Source organism: Macaca fascicularis, chromosome 18, assembly GCF_037993035.2.
Source record: "Macaca fascicularis isolate 582-1 chromosome 18, T2T-MFA8v1.1".
Lineage (NCBI taxonomy): Eukaryota > Metazoa > Chordata > Mammalia > Primates > Cercopithecidae > Macaca > Macaca fascicularis.
Genome location: NC_088392.1, coordinates 19245234 through 19260803, shown reverse-complemented (window position 1 = coordinate 19260803; position 15570 = coordinate 19245234). Strand labels below are relative to the sequence as shown.

The 15570-nt window shown below is 41.8% G+C and overlaps 1 long non-coding RNA gene across 4 annotated transcripts in view; it reads right to left on the bottom strand.

Moving 5' to 3' along the window:
* LOC141409035 (uncharacterized) overlaps positions 1 to 15570 on the bottom strand; it is a 183575-nt gene that overhangs the window by 30185 nt on the left and 137820 nt on the right. Inside the window, exons 1-2 of one of the 4 annotated variants that reach the window (XR_012427146.1) lie at positions 6414 to 6489; positions 5507 to 6226 (exon numbers count right to left, since the gene is read on the bottom strand). The exons of 2 other annotated variants lie outside the window; for them this stretch is intronic. This is a non-coding gene — a long non-coding RNA (uncharacterized lncRNA). Of the gene's footprint in view, positions 1 to 5506; positions 6227 to 6413; positions 6490 to 15570 lie in introns of those variants that run through there. One more of the 4 variants, XR_012427147.1, reaches the window with a different exon arrangement.

The window sequence follows — 15570 nt, the reverse complement described above, 5'->3', positions numbered from 1 at the left end:
ACTATGTGGGAGGAAACTATTACAGATACAGGAGCATCAGACGCAAAGGCCTTGAGAAGATATTTGCTTAGAATATTGAAGAGGCAGCAAGCAGTCCAGGAGGGCATGAGCAGTGTGTGACAGCTAAAGAGAGTGGTCATAAGTGATACCAGAGAGAGTAGAGGCGGGGAAAGACTGTGCAGGGTGTTGTGAGTTATTACAAGGATTTTGAGTTTTAACCTGAATAAAGAAAACCCTGGAAGATTTTGAGAAGATGAGAGTCATAATTAGACTTAAAATCTTAGAAGCATCATTCTAGTTTCCATATTGAAAATAGATCGTGATGCAACAATCAAAAAGAGGGATGTCAGTTCAGAGATGATTACAAAAACTCAAGGCAGAGACCATGGCAGCTTGGACCAGGGTGACAGTGGTTGAGATGGTGACAGATGGTCAAGTTATGGAGTTATGGGTATACTTTGCAGGGAACTCCAACAGGATTTGCTGATGATTACACGTAGAGTGGGGCGGGAAGAAGAGAATAAAGTTTTTTGCCTAATAACTGAAAGAATGGATTACACTTTTGGAGATGACGACACCTGTCGGACAAGCAGGTTAGAGGGATGGAAGGGTCAGTTTTGGAAACATTGGTTTTGAAATATTGATTAGATTTCTGTCTCCGCTAGTTAATTGTGAGTCACAAACCACCTCAAAACTCAATAGCATATAAGACACAAAAAGCACAGTGCATAAAAGAAAAAACAATACATGTTGTTAAGAATTCAGAATTCAAAATGGTAAGCCACAAAATAGAAGAAAAAATTCACAACACATATATCTAACAAATAACCTGTATCTAGAATCTATAAAGAGCTCTAATAATTCAAGAATATGAAGATAATTTTAAAAGGAGCAAAAGATTTCAACAGTCACAAAAAGAGGATAGACAAATGGCCAATAGGCACATGAAAAGGTATTCAACATTATTAGTCCTCAGGGAAATGAATTAAAACTACAATGAGGGCTACGTGCAGCAGTTCACACCTATGATCCTAGCACATTGGGGTATCTAGGCTAAAGATATAAGTGGGTGGATTGCTTGAGCCCAGGAGTTTGAGACCAGCCTGGACAACGTGGCGAAACCCCATCTCTATCAAAAAAATTAGCTAGGCATGGTGGCAAACACCTGTAGCCCCAGTTACTTGGGAGGCTGAGGTGGGAGGATGGCTTGAGCCCAGGAGGCAAAGGTTGCAGTGAGCCAAAATCTCACCACTGCACTCCAGCCTGGGTGACAGAGTAAGACCGTGTCTCAAACAAACAAACAAACATAGCAAAAAAAAACTACAATGAGATACCCCTACCTACTCCATGAGAATGGTTAAAATTTAAAAGACTGACAATGCCAAGTATTTGAGATCACCAATGTATACACGGTCAAAACTCATTGAACCTTTTAAATGTATGCAATTTATACTATGCAAATTAAATCTAAAATTAATTTTTTAAAAACTCAATGGGTTAAAGCTATAATTCTTACAGTTCACGAGTCTGGGGGTTAAATGAGAGTCAGCTGCTTAGGGCTTGGCTCAGCCAATCTCAGCTGGATTTGTGATCCACTCTAACAGGGCTTGACTGAAGTTCTTTAGGAAGCTCTGCTGCAAATTTCTCATCCTATCCTTTTTTTTTTTTTTTCTTTTTTTGAGACGGAGTTTTGCTCTTGTTGCCCAGGCTGGAGTGCAATGGTGCAATCTCAGCTCATCGCAACCTCCGCTTCCTGGGTTCAAGTGATTCTCCTGTCTCAGCCTCCCGAGTAGCTGGGATTACAGGCATGTGCCAATGCGCCCTGCCTTCTCATTCTCTCAGGGCCAGAGGGTTAGCCTAACCTTGTGCTTCTCATGGTAGTAGCAGAAGTACAAGAGACAATAGTGGAAATACACAAGTATTCTTGAGGACCAGGCTTAGTACATGCACACTGATGGGGTTCAGAATATCCTACCCCAAAATATGGCACCTTGGCATTTGAGAAAACAGCAGAAGCAGGAAGATCGCTCTCATTCCTCCCTCACTCTTCTCCCCTGAAGCAGGTCATAAAACCTAGGAAGGTCACTCTCTGACCTTCTCCTGCCCTTCTATTGTGAAGCAGATCATAAGACCCTCATTCAAGAGATACCCTTCATATACCCAGAGAAAAGGAAACATCCTTATCTCTGAAGACACAGGGACACAGAGAAAAATCCGAATGTACAAGCCTCGCGAAGCTCCTCCCAGTTTAGTACTAGCAGATCACACCCTTTTGTCCTCCAGTCATATTTCTCCATGATTGTCCTCTCTTCCTACACCTAAGCATAAAAATACACAAGTTTAACTGTTTCTTCAGAAGGCTCCCAAGTCACACAAAACTTACACTAAACACACGTTTTTGCTTTTGTCTTTTTAATCTGTCTTTTGTTATAGGGGCCTCAGTCATGAACATAGTGATAGGTGAGAAAAAGATATTTCCTTTCCCTACAATACATTGAATTTGGCTTCATCCTGTCAAGCAAGTGACAGATTAAGCCCAGATTCCACAGGGGTGGCAGGAAGAGTAGATCCTGCCTCTCAGTGAGAGGGAACGCAGAGTCACACGGCAAAGGCTGTGGACATCATGCAATCAACCTCAACATCCAAATGGGGATGTCACACATCCTGGAAATATGTGTCTAGGCTAAATATATAATGTTATGGTTGTCAGAATGGGAAGGTATCCGAGGCTGTAGGGGCCAATGGGAAACCTCTCCTTCACCCTCTGAGGGTTTACTGAAAAATCAACTCATAAAAGACTGGTTAACTGGAGAAAAGGCAAATGAATTTATTTAATGTATACACATGGGGAGAACCACCGAGGGATTGCCCACCCATCAACAGCGTTCAGAAACTTACACACCATCCTGGTGGAGCAGGTTACAGGAGGGGAGGGAAGAGCGATTCTGTTGAGGAGATTACTAGGGAGGATGAGTGGCTCAGGGAACAGAGATGAACTTGTATGAACGTGTACATTTTCTTGGAAAAGGTTCTGTTCAGGTGTGATTACACTCTTGGTCTTACAGAGAGGGGAAGAAGAAACAATTGTTCTTTTTGGCAGGTCTAGATCTTAGGCAGATAAAGATTTGGGGAGAGATGTCAGGAGTGGGGAGATATCAGAGAGACCGCGAGGCTTCCTCAGTTTAGCATGTAAAAGCACCACATTTGGGGGTATGCGCTTCTGACCCCTAACAAGGCCATGTGACTAAAACAATCACCTAGAGAACGAGCGATGACAGAGATGAGAAGAGAGTCAAGGTTGGGGAGATGACAGGAGCCAATGGTGGACACTGAAGTGGGGTGCCAGTGCTGATAAACTCAAGAGAGAACACAGGTAAGAAAGTGTCTTCAAAAAGGAGGGGGCATGATCAACTGTGGTGATTACTGTCCATGAAATAAATAAAACTGCAGTCACTGCCTGGTCCTTCTTGAATAGTCACTTCATTATGGTTACATCAGTGTGTTCAACTAGGATGCAGTTCAAATGTAAAAAAGAAACTCTGTCCTGTCATACACGCCCAGCCGGGTAGATGAACCAGGTGAGATTAGCTGAGCCCAGCCAGAACTATATCTTTTGCTATATTCATTCCTTTATAGATGCTGAGGTCATTTCCAACATTAGTGAGATCTATAGTCTAATTATTTATGTAACAAGTATTTATTGGGGGCCATTTTGTCATACACTGTTCTAAGCAATGAGGCTTAGAAAAGAAAATAAGAGTAGATATCCAGCTGTCATAGAGTTTGTTTCAGTGGAGAGAACAAACAAGAAACATAAGTACACACATAAATGAGCAAGTAATTTCAGATAGTGGTGAGTGCTGGGATGAGGATAAAGCACATTGATGACTGGTGATGGGAGGGTGACTGGGGGAAGTATTTTTGATCATATGGTCAGGGGAGGTTTCTCCAAGGAGATGATAGTTGGCTCAGATCTAAGTTATTCAAATTAGACAAATCCTTAGAGAGTTTTATTATAGTTTTTGACCCTCCGCCAATGCTAGACTGATACTCAGCAAGGAGAATTCCAGCATCATCTCCTATTCTCTACCACTCTGAGGAGAGATGTCAATAAAATGGGACAGTAGGCATACCAAGAGAGGTATACCAGATGCCTCCTGGACCATGGGACCTCAAATCTGCGCTTCTCTGGCCAAAGAAGAATCCTTTACAAGAATTGTACCTAGTCAAAGCTATTCAAAAAACAGAAAGGTCTTCTTTGACTCACCAACTGTGTTTTTGTTCTGTGACATGAAGAAAGGAAGGTATTACACTCTGCAGAAGGAAAAATCATGATTGACTCAGAGGGCCCTTGACTGGTCATGACCTTCCCACTTTCTGCTATCAGAGAAAGGAAATGAGGTGCCAAGTGATATGTTTTACATCTCCCTGAGACCCATTAGCAAACTCAGATGGTTGGAATAGGTATTGGAATGAAGACACTAGCTCAAAGGGACAAAAGAACTTAGCCAATGTTACTCGGTTAAGAAGTGACAACACTAGAATATGAACCAAGGACTGGCTGTTTCCAGAGCCCCGTGTTCTTTCAACTAAATGTCTCTGCCAGGCCACCACACTGGATATTAGAAAATAAAAACCATTCAAAGATACAGGGCAGAACCAATTCATCTGTGGAATTCTTCCAAAGGAAAAAAAAGAGAGTGAGAGTAAGATCAATAATGCCATGTTGCATTTTCAACGATGGGCAGTGAGAACAGCACACAAGAATTTATAGAAAAAGGAGGTATGTGTATTCCCTGGGGCTGGAAAGTTGTTAGACATTAATAGCAAGAAAATTGTTAAGAAGCTGACAAGAGGCAAAGGAAATGTCCTTGCTTTCTCCCTGCAAAAACCTCCTTGAAGGAGATGTGAGGGAGAACACAGGATGGAAAATTGAAGCAGATTTGGGATAGAGAAAAAAAAAGAAAAAACAAACCCCACAGGAGGGAAATATGAGAAAGCTTGAAAGAAAGCAATATGAAATAAAACAATTTTGTAGTAAAAAGGAAAATAAGCATAGCTGTTGTAAGAAAAGCAGGATAGTTAATTAACTAGGGGGATAAAAATGTCCTGCAGATAATATTTATCATCCTTCCCAGTTTTCCTGTGGCTTTATTTGTGCCCATCTGTTGGCCTGATCTTTTCCAAGTGTCTGTTGCCACATATACAGGCCATTAATTTATTGAAAATATTACTGAAATCAGATTGCTTCCGGCCTTCTTATTGTTTTAAATTTTTTTAAAAAAAATTGTGTGTGTTTGTTTGCCTGTTTGTGTTTACATTTGGCAAATAGGGAAACATAACCTTTCCAACCCATAGCATAAGAAAATATGGGAGGGAAACTCTCTATTCAGAAGCATATTCCTCTACATTTGCAAACCAATTTTGCCAAATGTACTTGTACACACATTCTTCTTCCCCTGGGGTGAGAAATCTAAACCTGAAACATTCTGACAAGAACAAAGAAAGCAATTGCAATACTGTATTTATTTGCCTTAGGAAAGAACTTAGCAAAATGGATGATGCTTATTATGAATATGTCCAAATTAGATTTTAAAAATTATCCATTGGACTCCCTTAGGAAATAAGTAGTTGACACATTCACATTATACCCATGTTTATTTCAAAAACAGGGACGAAGAGCCTTCTTGTCGTCAGTCACGGGCTGATAGGAGTCTACTTTTAGCTAGGAACCACCAAAGGAAGATAATTGTGCCATTTTAAATGCCACATAATGTTCCTAATCAGCAACCAAGTGTAGAAGGGAGTCTGTAAAGGGCCTGGGGTCCTGATTCAATTTCTTCAGCTTCCCAAGGCCACTCCCAAAGAGCAGGCAGGCCACCCAAATCCCGCAGCTTGTCAAACCAGCTCTGGCCCCAGAAGGGATTTATGAGTGCTTCACTTCACGGAATACCACCCAGGCTGGCTGGCTGCAAATGCGGGCTGCCTATTATTTCTCCTTCATTTCCCAGGAAGCGTGAGGGAGAGAGCTCTGCGCCTCCCGATGGGCGCCAATCCCAGCCTCTTGACATCTCTCGCACTGAGCCACCTTTTCACTGGAGGATCCCAGCTGTTCTCCACTTCCCCGCTTGCTTGCTGGCAGTCTGGTGTACAAGGCAGAAGGGGTGAGACAGATAGAGAAGAACCAAGGGGCTTTTGGAGGCTGGCTTTTGCCTGAAAACAAATACTTGAGGGAGAAAAATATGTTTTAAAGGCTGAAAGATGGGAAATTAAGCAATTCACTTCCACAAAACCATTTAGAACGTGGGTGGTGGGATGGGTGGCATTGGGAAGAAACTAGTCTTCTTCTAAGTCAGCCCCTCTGCTGCATCCCCTTGGTGCCACTGTAGCCCTGACGACGGAAGCTCCCTTACCTGGATCCTTTCCATGTTGCTCTAGAGACTGTCTTTTCCTGCTTCAAAGTCTGTGCACTCTTGGCGGCCACCCACTAAGATCCTATTTCCTGTCTGAAGGACGCCTTGGCTCTCTGCAAGGCAGAGATAACTGGTGTGCCAATGAGTGATGAGTTCAAGGATGCAGCCACTTCCCCTCCCTGCAACACTTTCTAGTGACTCACTGCTCTGGCATTCCAAAAAGAAGTGGGAAGATTTTCATCAGATTATTAATTTGCATTAACAATTTTATTTTGTGTGTGTGTGTATGGTATAGATGGAGGTCTTGCTGTGTTGCTCAGGCTGGTCTCGAACTCCCAGGCTCAAGCAATCCTCCCACCTCAGCCTCCCAAAGTGCTGAGACTACAGACGTAAACCACCATGCCTGCCCTAAATTGCACTCTTAAGATTTACACATGAGAACTATATAACTAAGAGTAGATGCTTTTAAATAGTAGGACAATTTAACACCCCCCACAAAAAACCCTTTAAGGGATGCAAGGAGCATGTAGGAGAACAGAATATGCCACCCCATAATATGCCTCTTTGGCATAAGAATTATTTAGAGCTGATTATTTTGAGAAAATGCAGACATAGGAGAAACTCTGAAAACAGAGCAGAAATTACATAAAGAAAATTTACATCTATGAAGGAAATCTCCATTTGTAAAAGTGTCTCCTCTCTGTACCAGTCTAAATCACTAGAGATGTAACAATGGAGAGAGCACTGACGAATCTGCATAATAAACCTCACCCTGGTTTGCCACGCTTTTCCTGGTTACTTCCCCATAACCGGCCTTTCCCACACTCTTCTTTGTTTCAGTTAAAGATGGTATTTATGTCTGAACTCAAAGCTATCTCTTTGGAATTTACTCATTTTTCCCTGGGTAACTCTCATGTATATATGAAGCAGACATGTTAATAAACTTCTATGTGTTTTTCTCTTGCTAAGCCATCTTTTGTTACAGTGTGTCCTGGCTAAGAACTCAGAATGGGTAGAAAGAAAATTATCTTTTTCTCCCCTACACTTGCCTGGACGTCTACAGCCAGCAAATGCCTAATGTGGAATTTTAATGCACCCAGACCATTTCTTGTTATTAAAGGATCTAAAATTTATATGCAAAAGTGATGGTCTCAGCAGTCAGCTCTTTTGCAGCCTCATTCAATCTCAGCCTCCTTTTCCTCTGAGGCTCTGATAAAGGCCAGCTCTCCAGCCTGGAAATGTAATGTCAGCTCGTGATCTATCCCAGCAAGTATCGCCGTGCTTTCAGAGCACACCAATGGGAGCAATTACCTGCATTTTCAAGAAACCATGTTTGTCTGAAAAATCTCCACATTTATTTTCTCAGCTAAAAACAATGAAAATAAATCCTGAGTGGAGAAGTGACCACTATCTTTCATTCTGCACCCGCCAACTTTGCTTTGCTACATACAACACTCAAGCCTGACCATTGCAAGTGCTTTCCCAGTTTTGCAGAAAGCACAGTTGTTTCCTGGTCATAACTTTAACAGGGGGAAAACTAGACTCTGGGTATGAGACATAGAAACAACCAATCACTGATCTGGTCATTCCTTGACTCCAAGACAAGGCTACAATTAAAACTTACTCCACAAATTGCTCATACACAGTGTTTGTAGTACTCAGCCCTCACTAAAATGTTAGCAGTCTACCTGGTTGCAGCTAGCCCTCCCTCACCCCAGCACTGACGTCTCCTTCCTGAATAGATTCATTATTTATTAATAATGAAGTAAGCTGAGTAAGATCTCCCCAGGTCTAATTTAAATAAAGCAGAATGTAAATGAGCTATTTCCTTGGATTTTACGCCATGCTGATTAAGTAACCATGTATAAACCTTCAGGTACACAGTTAAAAATAAGAAGGAATACACATTCCCAGAAAAGACTCATGCTTGTCCTTGACAACAGCCTCAAAAGATTAAGAGCACACGTCAAATCCCAAGATTCACTTGTCTTCAGTAATTCAGTTCAGTAAACTTTTATCAATCATCTGCCATGTACAGGTGACTGGGCTTGTCATTTCAGGAGGAATAAAGATGAATAAGACACGGTACCTGCACCAGAAGAACTTATTCATTTCTCATCCATTAAGGTACGGACACCTTATTAGCACCAAATTTTATTTTTCATCCCAAACAAGACTTGCATTGGACAGGGTCAAGCCATGCCCTCATTCTGTGGCATGAATTGAATTCCATAATCAAAATGCCAATGCTGAAATAAAGGAGGGGGGAAATATTAACAATTTTTTCCTAGAAATTAATTTGTGTTGATTGGAATCTATTTTCCCAGGGCACACCTTTTTCCCAAAAATTTCTTGGATGCATTCTCAAATATTTGTCTTCATTGTAATTTTGCTTCTGGTTTGCTGTAAGACCTATTATTCTCTATGTTTTGTTACATGAAAGGAAGGGAATCTAGCTGCCTTCTCCTCTGCAAAACACAAAACTAGTGAGATAAGGCTGTTAAAAGAATGAATGCCATCATGTCTTCTGTAATTTGGAGAATTTCTCTTTAGCTGATATTTTGAACACAGACAAAATGCTGAATATATAATGCCCGGAGACAACTAATCTAATAAGCCCTAAGAAAAGGCAGTGTTTAAATGGAAATTAGCGGTATGAAATTTAAAAGGAGCATGAGGTAGGCGTGTCAGGATAGCTGAGGCCATAATGAGCAGTGACCTTTTCTCAAATACTCTTAAATCTGTTGCCCAGTCTAGCCAACTAGTCAGCCAAATGCATCATCATTTGAGAAAATGTTCTAACCTGAGTCTAGATTTGCTTGGATATGAAGGGTGCTAAATATGTTACCACCCCCCACAAAAATATATGCCACTTTGGCATGAGGATTATTTTGAGCTAAAGGCAATTGAGAACCAGCAGATGGAGGAAGAGCTCTAATTTCCTCTAACTGCCTAAAACTAAAGAATAAATTTTCCCTTTTGTAAAGAAAATTTACATTTAATAAGGAGATTTTCATTTGTAAAAGTGCCTCCATACCAGGAAGAAAGCTACTCAGGATACAACTCTTATCACTGAGACACTCTTATCTGCATAACAAGGCAATCCTTATTTACTATACATTTCTTCCCCTCACCTTCCCATAACTTGTCTTCCCCATACAGAAGCCCCAAGCCCCTTTTCCTTTGCTTAATAAGAGGGTATATGAATCTCAATCATCTGGCTGCCTCCTTGAGCCACATTTTTTTTTTTCTGTGATTGGGAGTCACATTTCTTTTCTCTGCTGCATACATATACAATTAGAACTTTTTTTGTTGTTTTTTGTTTTTTGTTTTCTCTCTCTCTCTCATTAATCTGTCTTTCATCAGTTTGATTTATGGGCTTTAGTCACTGAACCTAGAACGAGAGAGGAAAATGGTTTTTTTTCCCTCGCCTTCAGAAGCTGTATACATTCTAGCAAAGATGTTGATTGTTCTTTCTATGTACTCTACAACAGAGGTCCCCAACATTTTTGGCACCAGAGGCTGGTTTCATGGAAGATAACTTTTCCACAGATGAGGAGGGGACAGTTTCAACATGAAACTGTTCCATCTTGTAAGGAGTGCACAACCTACATTCCACACTTGCACAGTTCATGCTCCTATTAGAATCTAATGCCCCAGCTCATCTGACAGGAGGCAGACCTCAGGCAGTAACGCTCACTCACCCACCACTCACCTCCCCTCTGTGGCCTACTTTCTAACAGGCCACAGACTGGTACCAGTTGGGGACCCCTGCTCTGTAACACCTCTGAAAGGAGTTTAATCTAGATTGCAGGGAAACTCAAATATGCTAACATAAGCCAAGAGCTCTTCCTCAAATGGGGAAGATTAGTGACAGACTTCTGGGCTGTCCAAGTTCTTGGGGCACTTCATGGCTCATACAGCTGGTAAAGCTCTGCACCATGTTTCTCATGTTTGACCTAACATCCTGTATCTCCATTGTATTTCATACCACGTGTCTCCCCAGCCCAAATTCAAAAGAGCATTTAAGACCTTCAAACAGGATCTGAAAGGATGACCCTTTGAAATGGGTCATTACTAGTGCAAAGAACAGTTTCCACCAATAAGAAGTTCCCATTTACTCCTAAAGGGCAAAGATTATATTTCATTGATATTTGTGGGTTATGTTCCCCACACCTCAACCCCAGTACATGGCACTATGCCTAGTTCAAATGAACACAGCAGGAGTTTGTGGAGGAGGAAAAACTTTTTCTGTGTTCCTTAGGAGGCCTGCAAATTAAACTGGAAAAAAAAAAAAAAAAAAAAAAAAAGATGAACAGAAGAACAAGTTTATTTGTTCATATAATGGGCATACATGCAGGAGTGCTCAGTAAATGTGCTCAGTAAAGAAGTGGTTAGAATGTGGGGCTTATGTACTTCAGTTACTAGAGAAAAGGAAGATGGAAGAAAAGGCATCTATGCGAATTACAAATAAGTTTCTTTAGGAATGATAGATGGATTTTTAGGTGAACAAATTAAAGATAAGAAAGTTTGTGATAAGTGGTCTTTCTGTCTTCTTCATGGTCATGAAACTCCCTGGGAGAGGGAGTCTGTGGTAGGTTAACTCTTAGTCTGTTTCCCAAAGACCTGCCCTAAAGAGAGAATTTATGGCAATCTCATCTACCGGAGGATCCTGCTTTTAGTCAGATAAGGAATGCTTCAAGAAGGCTCCTTTCTGTACGTGTTGAATCTCAGATGTCTTCAAGTTACTCTTTTTTTTTTTTTTTTTTTTTTTTGAGATGGAGTCTTGCTCTGTGGCCCAAGCTGGAGTGCAGTGGTGCAATCTCGGCTCACTGCAAGCTCCGCCTCCCGGGTTCACGCCATTCTCCTGCCTCAGCCTCCCGAGTAGCTGGGACTACAGGCGCCCGCCACTGCGCCCGGCTAATTTTTTCTATTTTTAGTAGAGACGGGGTTTCACCATGGTCTCGATCTCCTGACCTTGTGATCTGCCCGCCTCGGCCTCCCAAAGTGCTGGGATTACAGGCGTGAGCCACCGCGCCCGGCCCAAGTTACTCTTTATACTGACTCTTCATTCCAAGTGGGTCCCCATATGCTCAATTAATGAAGATGGAGCTGGATGAAACACTATGTGGAGCATGGTTCCTAGGTGAGATAAGCTAAGCAAAATGCTTCCCATGCTGATGGCTGAAAGGCTTCATTCTTTCTAAGAGTCTCCGAATTAGAATTCTATTAGGTGGAGGCTACGGTAACTGCCCAGTGGGTTCACCTTGCCTGCTGCCTAGACAGAGCCAATTTATCAAGACATGAGAGCTGCAATAGAGAAAGAGTTATTCACACAGAGCTGGCTGTGCAGGAGACTGAATTATTATTACTCAAATCAGTCTTCCTGAGCATTCAAGGATCAGAGTTTTTAAGGATAATTTGGTGGGTTGGGGGCCAGTGGTCAGGAGTGATGATTGGTTGTGTTGGAAATGAAATCATATGGAGTAAAGCTGCGCTCTTCTGTTGAGTCAGTTCCTGGGGTAGGGGGGCACAAAATCAGATGAGCCAGTTTGTCAGTCTGGGTGGTGCCAGCTGGTCCATCAATTTCAGGGTCTGCAAAATATCTCAAGCACTGATCTAAGATTTTCCAATAGTGATGTTATTCCCAGGAGCAATTTGGGTAGGGTCAGAATCTTGTAGCCTCCAATTGTATGACACCTAAGCCAAAATTTTCAATCTTTTGGCTAATTGGTTAGTCCTATAAAGGTAGTCTAGTCCAGAGGCAAGAAGGGGTCTGTTTGGGTAAAGGGCTGTTATCATCTTTGTTTCAAACTATAAACTAGTGCCTCCCAATGTAAGTTTGGCCTACACCCTGGAATGAACAAGGACAGCTTGGAGGTTGGAAGCAAGATTGAGTTGGTTAGCTCAGATCTCTTTCACTGTCTCAGTTATAATTTTGCAAGGGTGGTGTCACTGCTGAATGCATCTCTTTGGGATCTCAGCTAGAATAACGAACTCTTCTGCTTAAATTCCAGGCCTGATTATTCAGACTAAGGTGGTGTTGAAGCTCAGAAAACAATACCCCAAAGTATGGTCCTTTGGCATGCTAAGCACTTTGAATTAAAGGAAATTAGAAGGCCTTAGAAGCTGCCTCAGAAACAAGGTGTCTCTGACCTTCCTTTTTTCTTCCTCCAAGCACAAGGAGGAGCTCTCCCTAGGGAAGTTATCTGACTGAGGACAGTACTACCAAAAGAAACACAATTACCTTCAAAGCCCTGTCTGAAATCTCATTGTCAGGGGATTAGTCACTGAAGAACATGAAGGCTGTTCCCATGCCCATCTGTACAGATCTTTTATCAATTCTTCTGAGGCCTGTTACCTGAGAGACTTTATCAGCATAACAAGACAACCTCTGCTTGCAGTGCAGTTCTGCCCCTCACCTTCCCATAACTTGTCACCATCTACCCCAGAGCCCAGAGAAACTTTGTCCCAGGCTATTGTCTATTCTTTGAGCCCATATATCTCCCCTAAAAACCATTTACTCTTCCTCTAAAATTGTCTACATCCCCCACTTTGCTCTCCCTTATGAAGAGGGTATTTAAGTTTCAGCCATCTGGCCCTTCTTCAGGTGTTCAAACTTTGTATGCCTTTTGTGCACTTGCACATTAATACTGTTGTATGCCTTTCCTCCTGTCAGTCTGTCTCTTGTGAATTTATTTCAGCAAACTCAATTACTGAGCTTTTAGAAGGAAAGTTCAGCTTTCCCTATAGTGATGATAAACCCACCTCCTGCCCATGTTTCTTCTGCTGAGGCAGAGGTTTTTTCTTTGTTTTGTGTTGTTTTGTTTTGAAAATTAACTTGACTAGGAAAATCAAACTATATGGATAGAACTTATGACAACAGGATGGGTTTTGAGAGCACTAATTTTGTGGCATATTGTTTTATTCAAGTTTACTTTGCAGCTTGGTTGGCATGGATTCAACCGTCCTCAGCATTACATGGAAAGAAACACGTTCCCAAAGCCTCTCATTTTAGTCTTGGACCTTTTCCTCTTCTGCTTTCTCTACTGGACACTCTCTCTACCCTACCCTGTGCAAATTGGCTGAACGAAGTAGTTAAAAAGCATAAGATTTGGACATAGTTTCTGGCCAAGCATCCCAAAGCTCTGTAGGCACATCTCAGCTGGTTGCCCAGTCTGAACTTTGCACCATACTGTTGTTGGAGACCGGAATATGCCACTCCAGAATATGCCACTCCAAAGTATACCTCTTTGGCATAAGGATTATTTTGAGCTAATTATTTTAAGAAACTGCAGACCCAGGAGAAGTTCTGACACAGTAAAAGTTACTCATTGTAAGGAAATTTACATCTATGAAGGAAATCTCCATTTGTGTTGACTGTTTTCTTGTTGTTGTTCTTTTTGTTGTTTTTAGAAACAAGGTATTACTGTGTTGCGCAGATTGGTCACCATCTCCTGGGATCAAGTCGTGCTCTCATCTCCCAAGTAACTAGGACTACAAGCACATGCCAGCATGCTAGGATGGAAATCTCCGTATTTAAGGTTGTCTCCCACTCTATATTAGGAAGAGAAGAATGACTCTCAATCACTGGAAACTCTGAACAGAGAAGGCAAATCTGCATAACAAACTTATTGACAAATCCGTATAACAAACTTTTTCTTATTTACCATGTGAAATGGTTTGGATCTGTGTCCCCCTAAAATCACATGTTAAATTGTAATCTCCAACATTGGAGGTGGGGTCTAGTGGGAGATGACTGGATTATAGGGGTATATTTCTCATGAATGGTTTAGCACCATTTACATGATACTGCTCCTGTGATAGTGAGTGAGTGCTTATGAGATCTGGTGGTTGGAAAGTGCGTGGCACCTCTGCACCTCTCTGGCTCCTGCTCAGGCCATGTGAAATGCTTGCTTCCCCTTTGCCTCAACCCTGAATGGAAGTTTCCCGAAGCCTCCTCAGAAACTGAGCAGATGCCAGCACCATGCTTCCTGTATAGCCTGCAGAACTTTGAGCCAATTAAACCTCTTTTCTTTATAAATTACCCAGTGTCGGGTTTTTTTTTAAATAGCAATATGAGAATGGCCTAATACACCATGCTTTTCTGGATACCTCCCCACAACTAGCTTTGCCCACACCCATCTTTTTTTGTTTCAGATAAGGATGGTATTTAAACCTGAACTCAAAGTAACATCTTTGAGAAGTACTTATTTCTTCCTGGGTATCTCCAATGTACACATGAGGCAGACATGTTAATAAACTTCTGCTTGTTTTTCTTTTATTCTGTCTTTTGTTACAAAGCGCCATCTCACTAAGAACGATGAAGGGGAAAGGAAACTTATTTTTCCTTCCTTTAATCTCTTCTTCACCCCAGCCTCCTCATACAGTACCCAAAAGAGAAGAGGTCATCCATAGAAATGTAAAAAGAGTGACAGACATCTTCCTTCTTCTCCAGTCTCTGCCCAGCTATCACAAGAGTAGTAGGAACTAAGGGAACTAAGCATATTATAAATGTTGGGCGTTTAGAGGAGTTCATCTCTGTGGGTGCTCTGCTTGAGGGCTGCACTTCAAGCCAGAGCTTCTAGACGTCAGAGGCATTTGAGCCAGAGTGACTCCATCATGAATAGGGGCTGGGTAAAATGAGGCTGAGACCTACTGGGTTGCATTCCCAGGAGGTTAGGCATTCTAAGTCACAGGATGAGACAGAAGGTTGGTACAAGGTACAGGTCACAAAGACCTTGCTGATAAACAGTTTGTGGTAAAGAAACCAGCCAAATCCCACCAAAACCAAGATGGCAGTGAAAGTAACCTCTGGTCGTCCCACATTATATGCTAATTACAATACATTAGCATGCTAAAAGACACTATCAGTGCCTTGACAGTTTATAAATGCCATGACAAGGTCAGGAAGTTACCCTATATGGTCTAAAAAGTGAAGGAAAGAACCCTCAGTTTCAGGAGTTGCCACCCACCTCCCAACTAACCCCCCCTACCGCCGCTTTCCCAGAAAACTGATGAATAATCCACCCCTTATTTAGCATACAATCAAGAAATAACCATAAATACAGACAACCAGCATCCCTCAGAGCCGCTCTGCCTATGGAGTAGCCACTCTTTATTCCTTTACTTTTTAAATAAACTTGCTTTCACTTTA